The sequence below is a fragment of the Heteronotia binoei genome, chromosome 7, assembly GCF_032191835.1.
Source record: "Heteronotia binoei isolate CCM8104 ecotype False Entrance Well chromosome 7, APGP_CSIRO_Hbin_v1, whole genome shotgun sequence".
NCBI classification, from domain to species: domain Eukaryota; kingdom Metazoa; phylum Chordata; class Lepidosauria; order Squamata; family Gekkonidae; genus Heteronotia; species Heteronotia binoei.
In genome coordinates, this window is record NC_083229.1 from 28,724,210 (window position 1) to 28,743,395 (window position 19,186).

Below are 19,186 nucleotides of genomic sequence, written 5' to 3' on the forward strand. Positions count from 1 at the left end.
ACCCTTGTGCTATAGAGTCCACGCTCTGAAACTGCCGTTCCTCCAGGGGAATGGGCCTCCATAGTGTGAAGAGGCTGTACTTCCAAGAGAACTTCAGGCCCTACCAAGAAGTCAGTAACCATAGAATGGTTGCTCAATTCTGGCTTGGGAAATTTCTGGAGATTTGGAGGAGGTATCTGTATGGCAGAGTTTGTGCAGGGGACAAAGCTCAGCATGGTTGTGATGTCACAGACTCCACCCTCTTAAGCTGTCATTTCCTTCAGGAAAACTGATCTCTGTTGTTTAGGGTTGCCAGCTCTGGATCAAGAAGTACCTGGGGATCTTGGGAGTGAGAAGGGTGGATTTTTTTTCCACATAAGCTGATCTCTGTCACCTGGAGATCAATTGTAATTATCAGGAGGTTTCCATCCACCACCTGGAGGCTGACAACCCTAACAGAGTCTCAAGATCAACTGTAATACCAGGTCTGGATAAGCAAAAAAGACAAGCTGGGTGACCCAAGAAGTTTACAATCCGAAGTCTGGCAGAGAGAAGGAATGGGGCGAGGCACTATTAATAAGGAATGAATGTGAACAAATGCAGTTACATATGCTCAGATTTAATTGTGGTTTGGGATGAGGACTGGCAGCTAAGCCAAAAAATTGAGTTTGAGGGAGAGTTTGTAAGAAACATACAAGTGAAGCTAGACAAAATGCCGAAGAATGCATGAATGAACTTCCAAGCTGCTGCTGCTTCTGTTTCTTCTTCTTCTTCTTCTTCTTCTTCTTCTTCTTCTTCTTCTTCTTCTTCTTCTTCTTCTTCTTCTTCTTCTTCTTCTTCTTCTTCTAATAATAATAATAATAATAATAATAATAATAATAATAATAATAGGCTTGTAGGAGGGACGGTGGCTCAGTGGTAGAGCATCTGCTTGGTAAGCAGAAGGTCCCAGGTTCAATCCCTGGCATCTCCAAAAAAGGGTCCAGGCAAATAGGTGTGAAAAACCTCAGCTTGAGACCCTGGAGAGCCGCTGCCGTCTGAGTAGACAATACTGACTTTGATGGACCAAGGGTCTGATTCAGTATAAGGCAGCTTCATATGTCCATATATCCAATCCCATTTACTTTGGAAGAAGAGTGGGGGAGGGAATGTACGTTAAGAAATATTCAGGCAACCTGTGTTCCTCCCTCACCCCACCCACCCCACTTAGGGGAAGTGCAAGTCGTGGAGGGTTTTTGAGATTGTAAAAAAGGCATGTGAGGAAATGGCTCCGTTCCATCCACCACCGCTCCCAACCGTCCAGTGCTGCCTTTCCAATCTGAGTAACATCTATAGCTATTTACTTTGAGAGAGAGAGAGGAGATCAGGCAGTCATTTCCAATATCTCCTAGCACCTTGCCCAGTTTGTCCTACAGTCTTATTGGTTTTAGTGGCACCACTTCCATGGGAAAGTAATGTGAGGTCAAGGACCAAAGTGAAATAAGCATGTGAAAATAGGGGGGAAATAGTAGTACCAACTTAAGTTCATGTGCAAAAAACTTTGAAAAGCTCACTGCATTTTGTTCTACAATGCCATGTATGTATCAGCCTAGTGCTTAACGTGAAAGATCCCAGCATGAAGCAGCATACAGAACGCAGCAAGGCCACAAAATGATTTCCAAAGATCAAAGAGTCAGCATTGCACCTTTCTGATTCCCGACTGTTGCTTGAATCATCTCACCCTGTTGGGGAGTTCATTTTCTGGCACCAAGCTGCCATCGAAGCAGATCGAAAGGTGGTTCTCCACCGTCGTCGTTGCGAGGAAGGGATTTCAGAAAAAAAATTGTGAGGTTGGAATCTTATTTTTGAAAAACCTCTTTCAAGTGCCCTTCTGAAACCTACCCACTCACATATGAAAGTAGGTGGTATGAGTGCATGCTGTACTATTCCAGCCTGATGGCACTGCATTCCTGCATGACTTTACGCATCTAAGTTTCTGTATCGCATCATTTTTCTTTGCTGTAATGCTTTTCTCACCACCACCATGCCAACACAGAGCATTATCTGTCCCTTACTGCATCAGCATTTCTAATCCCCCTCCCTTTTTAAAAGAGAATTTTGCAGTGCTGTGCATAAAGAAAGACTTCCCTGTTTCTTCGTATCTGTTTCTTCGTGGCTCCTCCTTCCCCGCGCCTACAACCCAGGTATTAATTTTGTATGACTTTATTTGCTTGGATGTATTTAAGGAGCTCCTCGTTTGTTTATTGGCACTTCAGATCGAGTGTTGCCTGGCCTTATTTGTTCCGTGCTGCTCATCTTGTCAGCATCCACTTTTAAGAGAGATGTACCCGGCAAGGAATTAAAAGAACAAGCTGAGATCACAAAATTTTGGGGGGAGGCCAACAGGCATTTATATTTTCTGTTAGACACTGTACGTTTGTGTGTGTTTGTGTTGTTTGTGTGCATGAGTGTGTGTTTTAAAACAGCTTTCTTACTGTCAGCTTCAGCATTACTCAGACGGTTGTTGCCACTCCAGAGGCTTTTGGATTTGTTTGCAATGAAAGATTTGTTGTGGATTTTCAACAAGGCTCCTGTGTGTGCGCGCGCCATGCTTAGTAAATATTGGCCTTCAGGGTATTTTGCAGTCACACTGAATGGACTCTTAATTTCCCCAAATTGCAAAGTGCAGAAAATCCATTTCCCTGATTTGAGATTGCATCACTTGCTTTTCTCCACTCAAAAACCAACAAAAAAAAAATTAAGAACTTAAGAAAAGGTCATATTTAGAAAGCCAGCGAACACCAGATTAGGAAAGAAAGAGAGCTGGAATTCTCATCCTCAAAAGAAAAAAAAATGTTATTTAAAACTGGTGCAAAAAGCTTCTGCGGATTCAGTTAAACCAATTCTTGTTATACTCTTTTAAAGTGATATACAACATAGCTGAATAATAATAATAATAACAACAATAATACATTATTCTCTAGAGCTTGGCTAGTTTTATTTTATGGTAACAACATTCTATTTTTTAGAGATTGGTTCTGGGTTTGGCATAATTGGGCACCTGCCAATGTTCTATAGAGCAGACGGCCCAGCCACAATCACTTGACCATGGCAGGTGTCTCTGCACCAGTGTTTTGTGTTGTGGAGACGGGCATTCTCAGCATCCCTTCCAGTCCTTTGGGCACTGACTCCAGAAAGGCGGGCAAGTGGCTAGGACAGGTGTGTACAAAGAGGCAAAAGGAGTAAAGGGGGACAAAGAGGTGGTCAGCAGTGTTCCCTCTAAGCTGAATTAGTGTGAGCGAGCTCTCAGTTTTTTTTAGCCTCCAACTCAAACATTTTTGTCTTAGTTCAGAAAAAAAAGGCCCCAGAGCCAGCTAATTGATGCAGTAGCGCACAGCTTTAATGTCAGTGACTCACGAAGCAGAAGTTTTGCTCACAAGACTCCACGGCTTAGAGGGAGTATTGGTGGTCAGTATGCTTGGTGGGGTATCACTGGTTGAGGACAACTTTTCAGGGACCCCTGAAATCATCAGTCAGGTGTGATTCAACCACCCCATTTATTTATTTATTTATTTATTTATTTATTTATTTATTTATTTATTCATTCATTCATTCATTCATTCATTCATTCATTCTATGACTTATATCCCGCCCTTCCCATAAAATGGCTCAGGGCGGCTCTTAAAATTTATATGTATATGCTCTTAAAATTTCCTATGCAATGAAAGACCAAAAAAAAATTTGGAATAAAAAATCCCAAACATATTTATGTTTTCTGAGTATGTTATATAATAGAAATCTTGCATTTAAGCTGAATTGCTGGATATAGGGTTGCCTGGTCCCTCTGTTGGTGGGTAGGGAGGTTGGGTTGCCAGTTCCAGATTGGAAAACTCCTGGAGATTTAGGAGAGAAGCCTGGGGAGGACAGAGACCTCAATGGAATACAGTGCCATAAAGTCCACCCTCCCAAATATCCATTTTCTCTTAGGGAATTGATCTCTGTAGCCTGGCGTTAAGACGTAAATCCAGGGAATCCTCAGGTCCCACCTGGAGGTTGGCGTCCCTATGAGTCTTTGGATGGTTAGTAACAAAATCATATCTGAGGAAGGAAGTATTACCTTGTATATTTGAACACTGATTGAAAGAATCAAAGCATTCTCCAGATTCTCCAAAACTCAGACTGTTGAGAACTTCTTTAAAGGTTATGGCACAGAAGCGGCTTTCAAACTATGCTCTGGGGAAACCTCACAGATTGCGCAGAAACTTTTATGGGTTCCTCATTAGGAAGCCTTGCTCTGCTGGTCCTGTTTGCCTGACAAAGAGCTTGCTCACTGCTGTTCACCCCTGCAATACAAAGCAGCAGGGATGTGTTGGGTGTGCCTTGGGGTGCAGCCAGCATTCACACAGAATGACGAGGACAACCCCTCTCAAGATGAACATGCATCCTAGATTATGTCACATTTTAAGCTGTGAAGTACACAGCTGATAGGAACACAATTTACTCCAGAGACAAGACTGTATGAAACGGATTCTCTCAAGGGTTTGTTTTTTTTAAAGGGAATCCCACTGTCTTAGAAGAATGATCTGTCGCTGTTGTTTACAACTGACACCATATTCCTTTTTGTACTTGTCTTAAAACATAACTTCCACTTCTTGATTTGGCCAATTATCCTCTAAAGATGGTACCTTAAATTCTAGGGGTCACTTCTTGGTTTGATTGTGGTCAATGGGAATTCGAAGTTGACTTTACCTATTTATCTGTAAGGGGATGTAGCACAGTAGACTGTATTTTTGTTTCCTGTTTCAAGAATAGAAGATATTCAAATATGTTTTCTGCAATCCAAACCTTATTGTATTGTTACTGGATGTCCCAACTATTGATCCTACTGACTTCCACTGTGTGATGTGCCTGGAGTTCTCAGTGAGACAGGAACGCTATAAATAATAAAAACTAAATATCCAAGCACTGTGGAATAGTGTGCAAATGGTACCAATCTTTCATTCAGATAGGCAGGCGGGCAGACACCATCGTGGAGATGGAGTAACCTTTCTGAACTTTGAGGGCTCTGAAATGTCTTGCATTGAATGATATTTATGAAAGATTGTATTAATTACTTGTATATTTCCTGCACATTCCTTGTTGGTGACATTATGGAAAACTGTGTTATGTTGCTTTTTTGCTCCAGGAAAGCTCGATGAAGGAATTGTCTGGAATTAGCGTAATGGGACCATGTGTTGTCCATTTGGTTGTCAGTGATAGTTTCTAAGAGGGCAAAAGAGGAGGCTTGAGTGACTGCCAGTCTGTCTTAAGGTATGGTAATGAGGCTAATTAGAAGAGATGAGAGCTCAACTAGATCTGTGAAGCAATTATCAGGGAAACTCTTGTGTCATGGTTTATCTTTATCAGATGACTCTTTCCATAGTTTGGCATTTAACTTGAGGCACAGAAAGACTTTGAACAGTGTAGGGCCGTGTTGAAGACTGAAGCAAAGCATTAAGGTACAGTTCAAATTAAACCTCTCTATCTTATGTTATTGAACTGTACAATACAAATCCGTACTTTGCTAGGAAACAATCTGACTTGTCTTCTGTTCCTCAGTCAATCAAACATAAAGAAAAGTGAATTGATGTTTAGTTTTCATGGAAAATCAGCTGCAAGTGATCTTTAAGTAATTGCTGTTTAAGATATTGCACTTTTTAATATCTAAGAGTGCGTAAAATGAACATAAGAATCCTATGTTTTAGAATGACAAATGACTTGTGTCAGTTTGCTACAATTAACCAGGAATTTCTGTCCATTCTGTTGTATGGGAACTTGGTTCTCTTGTTATAACTTCTGTTGTTCCAGGGAGTTGTATGCACATTTAAAAAATCCAGTAGATTGTGCCCTTGGTTACAGTATCTTGACTCATCTAACTTTGGCATCTCATATTTTCATACGTAGACTTTTTTTTGGGGGGGGGGGGGCGGTGTTTATTATTATTAATCACAGCAGTTAAAAACCAGGTGTTTTTAGTGTTATGCATGGTTAGGGCTTTTTTTTCTGGGGTAACGCAGTGCAATGAAGTTCCAGAACCTCTTTGTGAAAACAAGATTATTTAAAAAAAATGTTTAAAAATTCATGAGGGACACTTGTGTGTTTCCACTACATTTCCTTCTTGAGAGTTCCGGCACCTGTTTTTCCAGAAAAAAAGCCCTGATCATGGTGATGGATTGCTGCCTACATCATACAAAAAAACAAAAGTGGCAATACGACAAAGGCAGAAATTGAACATTAAAGGGACTCTAAACCTTAAAAGTCTTCTCTAAATGTATTTGACATTTTGAAGAGTGTCTCTGCCTTTGCAGATCTTGTATGCCCTAAAGAATAAGAGTGTGCATGCATGTCTATTATGGTGCATCTGCTAAAATTCACACTACATTGGGTACAAATCTAAACAACCCTTAAAGGGTGTAGATGAATTCCACAAAAAATACCATTTTTAGTGGGACTGTTTTCTTAGTGATCCAAGGAAACTGCATAAATGGGCTCCTCCCAATCAAATGGCAAATTTTGTTGGGGCATAGTGGATGGGGATGCTTTCTATTAATTTTCTGTGGTGCATTAAAAACAATTCAAGTTATATTTCCATGAATATCAAATTCCCATTTATATTTGCTGATATTCTAATAATAATTGGAGAGGTTCCTGAAGCTGCAGGACTGAAATGTTAAAACCTTTTAGAGAAAATATTTTGCTATCCATGTTTTTCTATGGCAATTTCAGGTCCGCATCTGCTGAACTAGGCACCACTTTAGCTCCAGATGCTGCCAGGTCATTCACTGAGTCCAAGTTTAGGGATTTGTAGTATGGATTAAAGGTGTGCATTTGGATATTTCCAATCCAAAACAGCCCCCGAAATTTCCAGTTTTGGGAATTCCCAGTTTTGTATCAGAAATGCCTGGTCTGAAACTGAACAATGAATTTCAGGCACCGATTCTGATTAGAAATATCTGAATGAATATCCCTAGTGTTGATGAATGTGCTGGTAGCTTAAAATATTTATATATTTATTTATATGAGACCAATGTTTTAGATTCTCAGCAGCCGTGTAAAGTAGGATAGTTTAATTAGGATTGGAATTGAGTTGGGGAGTTGGAGACAAGGACTGGAGTGAGGTGAAATGGTACTATGGAGGCAGTTGGGGAAAGGGAAGAAGATGGAAAAGGAAGCTAAAAAGAGATGAAACTGTGATGGGGAAAGGAAGTGGAAGGCAGAGTAAGAAGGAGGATTGCAGGAAATGATGTGAAGCAAATGTGTGATGGAAGGATGGGAAGAAAAGGAGGACAAGCAAGGAACTTAATAGTATGATTGCTGATGTTTGCCCTCTGCTGGCTGTTTTTGAAAATCTGTGGGAATCTAATGAGGAAAACCATAACAAAATGAGTGGGGTCTGATTCTGATTTCTGCTGCAGCTGTTCGTTGACTAGCCACAAAGCAAAACATGGCCTTTAGGAAATATAAAAGTGGAGTGAGGAGATGAAGGGAGGACTGAAGCTTTTGAAACATCTTACTTGAAATGATAAATACCGGCGGCTTAAAACACAAGAATAATGAGACCATTTTTTCGCTATTTTTATTTAATGGATCCCAAAAAAGTTACCTCATAAAATAAATAGTTTTAAGTTTCCATCTTACTTTGCCTTTAATCCATATATGAAGTGAACACTCATAAAGAAATAAAAAATATTTGTACACTCAAATATTCTGCATTACGTCTACCAAAGAGAGGTTTATCATTATCTCCATAACGAGGAATCATCAGTGATTCAGCTGTTCACAGAATCACTCGAGCAAAAATCATACTTGACCCAAAGGCTGAAGCCAGTGCTTTTATTCTATTAAATAAATAAGCATAGCTGATTTTCTTACTGTATATTTCCAAAGCATCCTTCGATAATTTGTATGCACAGGGGTGGAATTCTAGCAGGAGCTCCTTTGCATATTAGGCCACACACCCCTGATGTAGCCAATCCTCCAAGAGTTTACAAGGCTCTTTTTTGTAAACTCCAGGAGGATTGGTTACATCAGGGTTGTGTGGTCTAATATGCGAAGGAGCTCCTGCTCGAATTCCACCCCTGAGAATGCATATGCAGCTTGTTAAACAGTCTCCCGTGGATCATTCACGGAGATACAAGGTAACAGAATTCAAGTAAAATGTTCAAGTTGTAGCTGATTCTTGATGACCCTATAGGACTTTCAAGGCCAGAGGCAAACAGATGTTTTGCCATTGCCTGCCTCTGCATATCAACCTTGAAGTTCCTTGGTGGTCTCCCATGAAACACTAACCACAACTGACCCTGCTTAGCTTCAGAGATTTGATGGATTGGTTAGTCTGGGCCATTCAGGTCAGAACACAAGTGAAATACCTGATCATTTATTATGTAAGCAGCATGCTAGGTTTAGGTGTCCAGCAGTGGACCTAACCCAGATGCTTTTGTCTTCATTATGCAGAAACTGAAAATGTAGTCACGCAATTCCACCTGTTCCTACCCATATACTCTGCTCAAGGCCCATGGAAGAGTCTCCAGTCATGCACATCTATGATGATGATGATGATACTGGATTTATATCCTGCCCTCCACTCCGAATCTCAGAGTCTCAGAGCAGCTCCTTTATCTTCTCCCCCCACAACAGACACCCTGTGAGGTGAGTGGGCCTGAGAGAGCTCTCACAGCAGCTGCCCTTTTAAGGAAAACCTCTGCCAGAGCTATGGCTGACCCAAGGCCATTCCAGCAGGTGCAAGTGGAGGAGTGGGGAATCAAACCCAGTTCTTCCAGATAAAAGTCCGCACACTTAACCACTACACCAAACTGAGTCTGCAAAATAGATACACATGGGAAAGGCTAGATTCCTTCTGGCCAGTACTCATCTGGCAGTAGGATTTTCTACTAATGGTCACTGTCATAGTACCATGGTTAGTTTTTCTCCATGCCTCCTAATACCCTGAGTGGATCCCACTTCTCCAAATGGCAGAAGCCTGCAGAGCCCTTTTGTCTCAGCATGGCCAGAAAAATCAGGACATCTTCCAAAAGTGTACATCAAGAGCACATCTTGAAGATACATTCTAGCGATCTCTATTAAAGAAACAACGAAAAAGAAAAACAGCCACACTGATCATTTCCGTTTTGCTCAAAAAACTGCCACTCACATTAGGAATGTAGACAGCATTAGCATTTTTTGTTTGTTTTACCATACCAAAAGTGCAGTCCTTCCTCACCATTCATAGTGCATGAAGAGCAGGAACTCCTTTGCATATTAGTCCACACCCCCATGATGTAGCCAATCCTCTTGGAGCTTACAGTAGGCCCTGGAATAAGAGTCCTGTAAGCTCTCAGAGGATTGGCTACATCGGGGTGTGTGGCCTAACATGCAAAGGAGTTCCTGCTACAAAAAAAGCCCTGGTTACAGGATTTCAGTGGTGGGGCCAAGAGACATAGCTGTGTTCAAAGACCTATTTCTTGAACATATTTAATACTAAATTGAAAAAAAAAAACTGTGTGTGGGGAGGAGTATTTTAAGAGCATAGGGTGTGGTTCCTCTTTTTTTTTTTTTGGTCCTTTGTAATAAACAGAAGTATGAGTGCTCCTATTTTTGATCCAAGCCAGAGACTGCAGCATGGCACCAAGTCCTCCGTAGCCCCTTTCTCCATTAAGCTCTCTGCAGCACCATTGGCACTTAAACTACTGCTGAGAATCAGCTCAGTCTAGTTCAGGGACGTTCTTCTCCCACGACCATATAAGTAGCTGCTTCCAACAACAGGGAGGGCACGTTGTCGAAGCATTAATTCCCACAATTAAACAGTTACCCAGTGGAGGCTGTTAAGCCATATTCTGGGAAGCTAAGGCCCAGTGCATTTAATTTATCTTACTTCTAGGAATGTACCCTGTATTAAGAGTTTAAGTGGAAACAATAGCTGTTGAAATTTGGAAGCAGACTGGCCAAGACACAAAAAGCATAATCCGTACTCTGTATATATTCCCTATCAAGTATCAGGACATTGGGGATGTGATATAAATAAGTATACCATGTGCAGAATAAAATAAATCTATTTTGCAAGATAAAAACGAAATTCACTGGAAGCAGCACTTGTTCTCGGGCATGGGCCACTGGATCTTTCTTTTTAAATTCCTCCCATTGTACCCAGAGCTTTCCCTTTACATACCAGCGATCAGCCCCACTGATCCTTGTGAAGCACAACTGCCTCGATTAAAATGTCCTCCTCACTTTCTTGTAAAAGCCAGATGAAGTTTGCTGTGCTGGATAATTAAAACAAATCTTGAATAAACTGTTTTGTGGAGATAGGAGTTTGATGGTTGGGTGTATAAAAATTGTATCCAGATGTTGTGCAGAAGCCGCAGCAATATAAAGATCATGAGCTTTTTTTTTTCAGTCCAAAGCAAAAATATTCTAATTGAAGTTGTCAGCAGGAGTGAGACTAATGCGCCTGTATTTGATTAAATAATAGTTTATTTAAAAATTCAGTGTGGCCCAGAATTGGACGAGATTGAAATAGGAAAAACTCAAGTGTGCTCCCTCCCTCTAAATAAAGGGTGGTGGTGGTGAGAGTAGGCCTTATGAAATGTTAACAATTTTGTGTAATATTGCCAGTTCCTGTCATTATCAATTGAGCATTTTAACCCCATCCGAGTTCTGCAGCAGCGCCTGGTGATCAGCATGTATTTCCTTCCCCTCCTCCCGTCATTTGGCGACTGACCAAGTAAAGAAATCAAAGAAACTAAGCGACACAATGTGGAAATGTTAGTGCTGACACAGACATTATGGAATGCTACAGTGGAAGGCTTGTCTCGTTGCAGTATTTGTAAATAATGTTAATATTTGCGTTCATACAGCAAGTCAAAGTTATAGGGCTGGCAGAGTCCTGACTGAATTCTCTGGAAGTGCCTTTCTTGCCTTCCCCTCCATCTGCAGCCCATTGCTTTCTCTGAGGTGCTGTTCCTGGAGGGGCGGGGGACAGGGAGCTCTCAAGAACGCATGAGGTGCCAATAGGGGGGTCATCAGCTATAAGGGAGAAATTGGTGGAAATTGCATGTCTCTTCCCATGCATAGAAAGTTTAGTCTAGATCTAACCCTTGGTCTTTTAAGGGAACTCTGCATTTAAGTATAGTGAAAGACCAAGCAACATTAAGACTATGAATTAGTTTTGCTCTTATGCATTCCTACAGAAAAAAATGCACATACATGACAATGCTAATGGCTGGTATAGCATTGACTTTGATAGTTGCAGTTATGACAGTCCACATTGAGTCCAGTATGTACGGTCTTCAGTACCTCTTCAGTAAGAAGAAAAATCTTCATGCGTACAATGGAAAATTACTCTCCATACAGGAGTTGCCAGAAACATTTACACACAGCAGCAGTTTCCAAACTGCTTGGTCAGGAATAAAGTCAGTTGAGATACATTGAACATAATAGATTGCAGTTTAATTCGGATGACTGATTTTCAGAAGATTCTACAAATCTGAACAAAATTGTTTCCATCCTCCAGGAGACATCAGAAAACTTTCAATGAGATAGTTGTTCTGGTGCCTCAAGTCAGATTTCATTTCCCCCATGTACAAAGGAGAGTGAAGGAAGTGATTGATTTAGCAGACATGTGCCTGACAAGGACAGCGTCCAACCAAAACAGTTAGCCACGCTTCCTGCCAACTAAGATTATCTCAGTTTGTTTTCTTTACACAACCCCACTATCCACCCATCATTATACTATACTGAAACTGGACTGAAAGATTTGTGATTCAATATGAGCATAGGTTGTGCATTTCTATGATTATTTTATTTGCTGGTTTTGTATTCACTATTCAGGGAATTTGTGTGCATTGTAGGTGAAATAGATGTAGTAGCCCTCCTTCAGTAAAATAGATGTTTTTGCCCTCCTTCAGAAAAATAGGCAGTTTCTTGCACCCCGTGGAGGAATAGAGACAGAGGCCAATGTTCTTCCTCTTTCCAGTGATAAGCAGCCAGTCTGCATGCTTTGCAGGGGACAGAAGCAAATATTTTGCTTGCATATGTTAGCAGGCAGGCAGGACAATAGAGAATGCAGGCAGGTACCCCGGCCCTTTCTGCTTGTTCTGGATCACAGATAGTTCTTGTACCTCACGCTACCATTTTCTGAAATTAATTCTGAGCATCCCTACTTGAAGCAAAACTGGAGAGTTGCAAGTGATAGAATCTGATCTCAGTTTAGGGGAAGGAAGAAAACACTAAGGAATAAGGGCATGTAAGATGTCTCCCAGCTTACAGTGAAGTGAAAGGAAACACCTGAAAAGGAAACAACTATCATGTCAAAGGGTTGATCCTACATTTTTTTTTCACATCTGGAGATCAGCCTGCATATGATATAAATACTTCTTGATTACCTGCAGAGTCCTTCCTGTGCTTTCATTACTCTTTTCTGGTTCTGCATCTGCCTGCAATGACCCTCCTTTCTCTGTCTATCAAGTTGTATCTCAAAGGCAGCTTTCCCAGCAGATTAACTCACTAGTCATGCAATCTGTATTGGTTGATCCTTCTGTACTTTTCTGTCATTCCTTGTCTTCTTCAGCCACTGCCCTCTGCCAATGTTAGGTTCATGGCCAGCCCTGCAAGATGACAGTGGCAATGGACAGTGGCTTTGAGGGGGAGCAGCTTCTACCACTTCATCTTCACTTCCATTTTCACCATACTGTTGTGAGATGCAAGAGTTCTGGAAGCTCCACTGGGTATTCATGGTTTGCTATGATTTTGTATAAAATCTATATTAGATTCTGCAATGTGTCCTAAATGGAGCTGCCCTTGAAGACTTCCAATTTGCTTCTGAGCTCAGTTCAAGGTGCTGCTATTGACCTTTAAAGCTCAGTACAGCCTGGAAACCCACATGCCTCCTCCTCCTCCCATACAGCACCTTGAATGGTGCCTTGATGCACTTCTCAGAGATTTCCTGGCACCTTGGAAACTTCCAAAAATGGTATGTGAGGTGTGCAGGCCTCAGATTCAGCAGGAGCTCACAGGAGCAGAGCTCCTGAATCTTTCTGAGGGTTCCCCCTCCCCACTTACCTTGTCCATTGAATAGTAGGTGCAGCTGCATAACAATACCTGGATTTGGAGAGCAAACAGCCAGCCAACCACCAGGAGCTTTGCCACGCCCCCAGCAGCCTACATTAACCCCTGGAGAAGCCCACACCAACCTTTTCCCACTTCTTATGTGATTTTTGGAGGTGGGTGGCTTGCTGGCCTTTTGACTGGGGGGTGGGGTGGCCCAGGAGAACTCCAGGCGAGCAAGGCCTGCTTGGGCTGGCTGGATCTGGGAATGATGACATTTGGTGGCAACCCTAATGAATGTTTGTTTGCTTCCTTTCACAGTAATGCCCCAAAGATTTCTAATTAGGGGCAGGTGCTTTTCCGTGTTCACAAAAGTGTTTGTGAAACAGGACACTTCCTTTCATCTTCGACTTAAAAAAACCCCTGACCGTTGGCTGCCTCCCCGGCAAAATCCTATTGATAGTAGCCATTCAGCTCTTTCATTCCATTATATTTCTTTTGCAAATAGCTCCAATTGCTTATTTTTTAAAACTGTTATTGGGAATTTTCTGTTTTAAATACAGGAGTGGAATCTTTAAAAGGGAGAAGATTTGTAAAGGAGGTCAGTTGGACTTTAAAACAACGTGAAAACCAAGAGTCATGCTGATTCGACTTGAAATGCCAAGGATACGAAAACCATAAAAATTGTGAATGAATCCTTGGCATATCAAGGGTGATTATACAATTTCATGCTTTCATTATGCTTCTTATCCATAGAACACTGTTAGGTATTGGGAGCAGTCTGTAGCACATGCTTGGCGACTCTATGCCAACTTTTAAGTCTCTCTAAGCTTTTTCCCCTTTTTTAAATTTATCAGTAACCTTTATTGTTAATATTCATTTAATATTTCCCTGGCAACTAAGCTGCTACAGTCCATGTTTGGGGATGAGGGAAAGGGGCGTTATTCACAAACTCAAGTCCCCCTCCCCTCCCAATTTTTTTTGGCCTTCCTCCAAATTATAAACAGCTGAACTGATTTCAATAAAGTTTTAATTTTAAAAAAAAGAGAGAAAAAGAGACTTCACATCTGTGCTGACCAGCTTGTTTGCCAAATTTCAGCGCAGTGTGATTTGAGACAACTGATATATTAAACACCCCAACCGAGGAGCGCAAATGGAAATACTGACAAACTCTTAACTGTAGTGGTCCCTTCAGGCAGTGTCATTATAATGTACCGGCTATAAGGATTCACATAATTAAAGATTGACTTAGCAGAAACATAGTTTCAATTATAGACCCTTTGGGCTTATTTTCCCAAGCACGCACAGGAAATTTACATGGATAACTCCAATTAGTAGCAAGTGGCATTGATGGGAATCCAGCTCCCTTCATCTGTGACGCAATGGTTCTTTAGAGCAGCCGTCTTATAGAGGTGCTGCTTGAAGAATTTGTAAGGACTGGGAAGGAACATGATTGATAGAAACTGAATGAAAAACATCCATTGCATTAGACTTGGGGCTGCTGTGGTTTACTGGGTGTTAGTAGGAAGGATGATATTACGCTGAGCTTCCTCAAAGCTTGTAAGTGGGATTTTGCCAGGCTGCCACTAGGAATGGTTTCATATTTCTGATCCCTGCAATCTAAATACCCTCTTCAGGATTTCTTGTTCCCTATGAATATTGTATGCCTCATGTGTTAGTTTTGCGCCCATTTCTTTTTTGTTGTTTTTCCCTTAAAATACATGCTTTTGCATAGAACCATAGAGTTGGAAGGGACCTCCAGGGTCATTTAGTCCAACCCTCTGCAAAATGCAGGAATGTCACAAATACCTCCCCCCCACACACACACACACAGTGGCCCCTTCCATGCCCAGAAGATGGCAAAAACCCTCCAGGATCCCTGGGCCAACCGACCTTGGGAAAATTTGCTTCCTGACCCCAAAGTGGTGATCATCATATCCCTGGGTGTGTAAGAAAGAACTCAGTTTTGATGTAATCCTTCCTGGCCTCCCTCTCATGATCTGCCTAATTTCACAGAATCAGCATTGCTGTTAGATGGCCATCTAGCCTCTGTCTAAAAACATCCAAAGAAACAGAGCCCATCACCTCTTAAGGAAGCCTGTTCCACTGAGGAATTGCTCTGTCAGAAGGTTCTTCCTGATATTTAGCCGAAAACTCTTTTGATTTAATTTCAACCCTTTGGTTCTGGTCTGACCCTCTGGGGTCAGAAAACAGCACTGCACCATCCTCTATATGACAGCCCTTCAAGAACATCATTTTTATGTAAAAAAAGAATCACCATTATGTCTTATATGTATATTACATATATAAATGATGTACCTTGAACATGCAAATGCAAATCACATTTTATGCAAATGAATCACAATGCAAATGCATCTGCAAAACCAACAGCAAACTGCAGACAATTAGAACCACTGTTAAAAAAATAAACAAATTCATTAATAAATAGGAAACTGTTTTTCTTCTCCCCAGGGTCAGTAGTTGCAGACATTTAACAAGTCGTTGTGCTACTCCTATAGTTAGAAGAGGAATGACTCATTGTTTTCCTTTTAAGGATAGGTATTTTGCACCCATCCATTGACTATCAAAAGTCATAGTCCCATAGTACTGCTTCCAAAGAGGCTAGGATATATATATATATATATATATATATATATATATATATATATATATATATATATATATATATATATATATATATATATATATATATATATATATATATATATATATATATATATATATGCTGATTTTGTATGTCATTTAACAGATAGAGAGCTCAGATCTGCAGTCTCTTTTCTAGAATGCAATAGATTTCCTCAATTATTTTGCTGGCCAGTTTGCAGATTCTAAAAATTGATCATTGATCAATAGCATCTACGTATCCTTAATTTTAATGGAGATTTGGTTTCTTTTGCTTATCCATAACCTCATTGGCTATGCTGGTATCCATTCTCTATGTAAAAATTCAGATGAATCTTCAGAATTTTTTCTCTTCAAAAGGTTCACAGTATCCTCCTTGTCTGAATATTTTAAGCATACTTTCAGATATATAGCATGTCTTTTAAATAACATAATATTGTATAATAGTATATTTTTATAGATTCCTATTTTACCACTTGGTTCTATGTATAACCTTATTTTCTTTTATCTGATCTATGACCATTGTAATAAACTATAAAACTACTCTTTCAGATAATCAAAGAAAATTGCATCCAGTTATAGATGTAATCTTGATACAGTTGTGATTTAAAATGCTGTATACAGATGATGTTAGCTATGGATGATTTTTGCAGGAGGGTTTAGTCAAAAGAAGGCACAGAATCTTTGATCTGGGATTCGAATAAGAACTTAATTTATCAACTTGGTGGAAATAAGCTTAATTCAACCTCTCGACTCTCATTACAGAAATTCTTCATCTGGTATCTTTCCATCCAGCTTAGTTCAGTAGGTCTGCCTAGGTTTCTGCAGCTCACTTTAGCTTAAAAGTAATCATGCATCAGCCTTAATGGATAAATGACAAATGGGGCTGTGTCATCCCTTCTTTTAAATGTTGGTATGCTCTGCAGTCAAACCAGTTGAGTTAGGGCTGAAAGGAGCTCCAATATGGGCTGTGGGAGTAAGTTAATATTACAGTTAACTTCACAGGGCTTATTCATTGAACATATTTTCATGTGAACATATGAAGCTACTGTTCACCAAGCCAGACCATTGGTCTCTGTTCCTCAGGACTGTCTAGTAAGTCTGGTGTTGGCTCTCCAAGTTCTTGGTCAGAGAAATATCTTTGCTAGAGAGACACAGCCCTTCTCATTATCATTATATACATTACTACTTTAAGGCACAGATCACTTGTTGAATTCTGTGGGCTTTAAAAAACTTCCACAAATAAACAATGCTTTGCAAGCATGGAAGACTCAGGCTAAGGTCACACCCTGTTCAACATGCCACTCCAAGAAAATTTGGAAAGAAGCTATTTTTGAGGTATTGAGATATTTTTTCAATCAAATCCAAATGGCGGGAATGTAGAATACTTTCCATTCAATCTAACTCTGCATATTCAGGGATGAACTTACCTAATGAGCAGTTTACTAATCTCTAAAGGAATGAATTGTGACAATCAGTTGGGATCTCACAAGAAGAAGGTAGCTCAGACTTTTTAAAAAAGTTAATTACTCTAATTTATTTTAATACGTTGTTATCTAAACTAGGAATGCCAGCCTCCAGGTGGGATCTGGAGATCCTCCAGACTTATATCTCATCTCCAGACTTAAAAGATCAGTTCTCTTGGAGAAAATTGATTCTTTGGAGGATGGACTCTGTGGCTTTGTACCCCACTTTCCTTGTCCCTGTCCTTCTCAGGCTCAATCTCCAAATTCCCAGGAGTTTCCAAACCTGGGTCTGGCAACCCTACCCCTATCCCTCACTCTGGCCAGGGAGACCCTGAAAACCTAAAGGCTGTGGGTTAGAGTCTACTATATCTCATTTAATTATGTTGAATAATCTTAAACTACCTGCAAAGTTTTGATTGTGACGATAGATAGAGAGAGAGAGAGATGTTGGTGTTCAGTCGCACAGTCGAGTCCGACTCTTTGCGACCCCGTGGATCACATCACACCAAGCCCTTCTATCTTCCACCATCCTCCTAAGTTTGCTCAAATTCATAGATATTTCAAAAAAATAAAATACAGAATATACTAAAGGAATATATCTAACGATTGTCAGGAGGCTACTGCATGAAGCTGGTCCTTTGGCATTAAGTTTTAGGTGATAAAATATGATGTAATTATGACTCTGGCTTAGTGATACTGAGGTGCGGGGGGGGGGGGAGGTGGACGAGAGATTATCCTGGCAATGCACTTGATTTTATTAGCTCAACTTAAAGTAACGCAACTTGCTACACTAATGAAATTGTGTTTCTTGGTTTAAAAGGCCAATTGTTAGTCTGACTTTGTGCTCACTGAAAAACATTTCCCCAATCTTGTTAAATTATTGCACTCATTTTAGATTTTTATGACCGTGTAGGTTACCAGCCCTCGTTTTCTCTACATTTCATTCATTTTCCTCGTATCGATGATTAATGGGGGATGTCGAACGTTAAGAGTGAGCAGGCATCAGCAAATGCAAGATCATAATTAGTTTAGCTGACGAGGGCCTCTGATAGCACTTGCATCTGGATGGAAAAATTACCCTATAGGGAACTGGCTGATCACCAGGCCTTTTTAGTGATACATTGTGAAACACCCGATGAATCAAATGCCCTTTCAATGCCAAGAAAGTGTTCCACACTCCAAGCCAAAATTATGTCTGCAAAAAGCCTTCCATTTGAAATGTATCAGAGTACAATTATAACCATTGTACTTTCTTGGCACTGATACCCCCCCCCCTTCCCTACAGTATGGAGTAAAGTTGAATAAATTACTTAAATTTGACGACACCTTGAAATTTTGATTTACAGGGCTAGTAATTTTTTAATTTAGAACAAAATCAGTTTAATCTTTTACTGAAACTGTTCTCCCTCTAAACTTGTGCAATATGGAGGACTTTTATTAAACATCTATTTTTTAAAAAAAAGAAAGAAAGAAACCAATGTTGAAATGATTATTTTTTACAGAGGGGAAGGAAACCAGCCTAGAACAAGACATGCTTTTTTTAAAAAAGCAATTGTGCTCTCAAATGCTGCCTTCTTTTGTGATGTCCCTATCGACATGAAAAGTTTAATGATATTGTTATGCCACAGAAAGAATTTAATGAGCATCTCTCTTCAGCAATGCCCACTTCCAAACAGTATGGATTAGTAGTAAAGCTGTAGGTTTCAGTCAGTAGCTCCAGTTAAGAGAGCTTTTGCATTTGGAAGCTCTACGCTGGTACATTTCTCTGCTTGACAAAAATTAAAATCAGCCCATCGATGTGGCAGCATTACCTAGCAAGTACAGAAGTGGCCTCATGCACTCTTTATCAGCCGTCTGATTAGTCCCTGCAGTCTCAGTGGGTAGTAGGAAAAAGATGGTTGTATAGAATTACCGTATATAGAAAATTTTAGAATTAAATCCCAAAAGCTCTGGTTTGGTGCTTGTGTATTGTTGGGAAGTATAGACTTTCTTCACAGAACTGAAGAAAGGAAGTACAGAAACAGAAATGAATCAGAAGT

The 19,186-nt window shown here is 40.3% G+C and overlaps 1 protein-coding gene across 8 annotated transcripts in view; it reads left to right on the forward strand.

Moving 5' to 3' along the window:
• TRPS1 (transcriptional repressor GATA binding 1) overlaps positions 1–19,186 on the forward strand; it is a 302,065-nt gene that overhangs the window by 270,210 nt on the left and 12,669 nt on the right. The window lies entirely within an intron of this gene.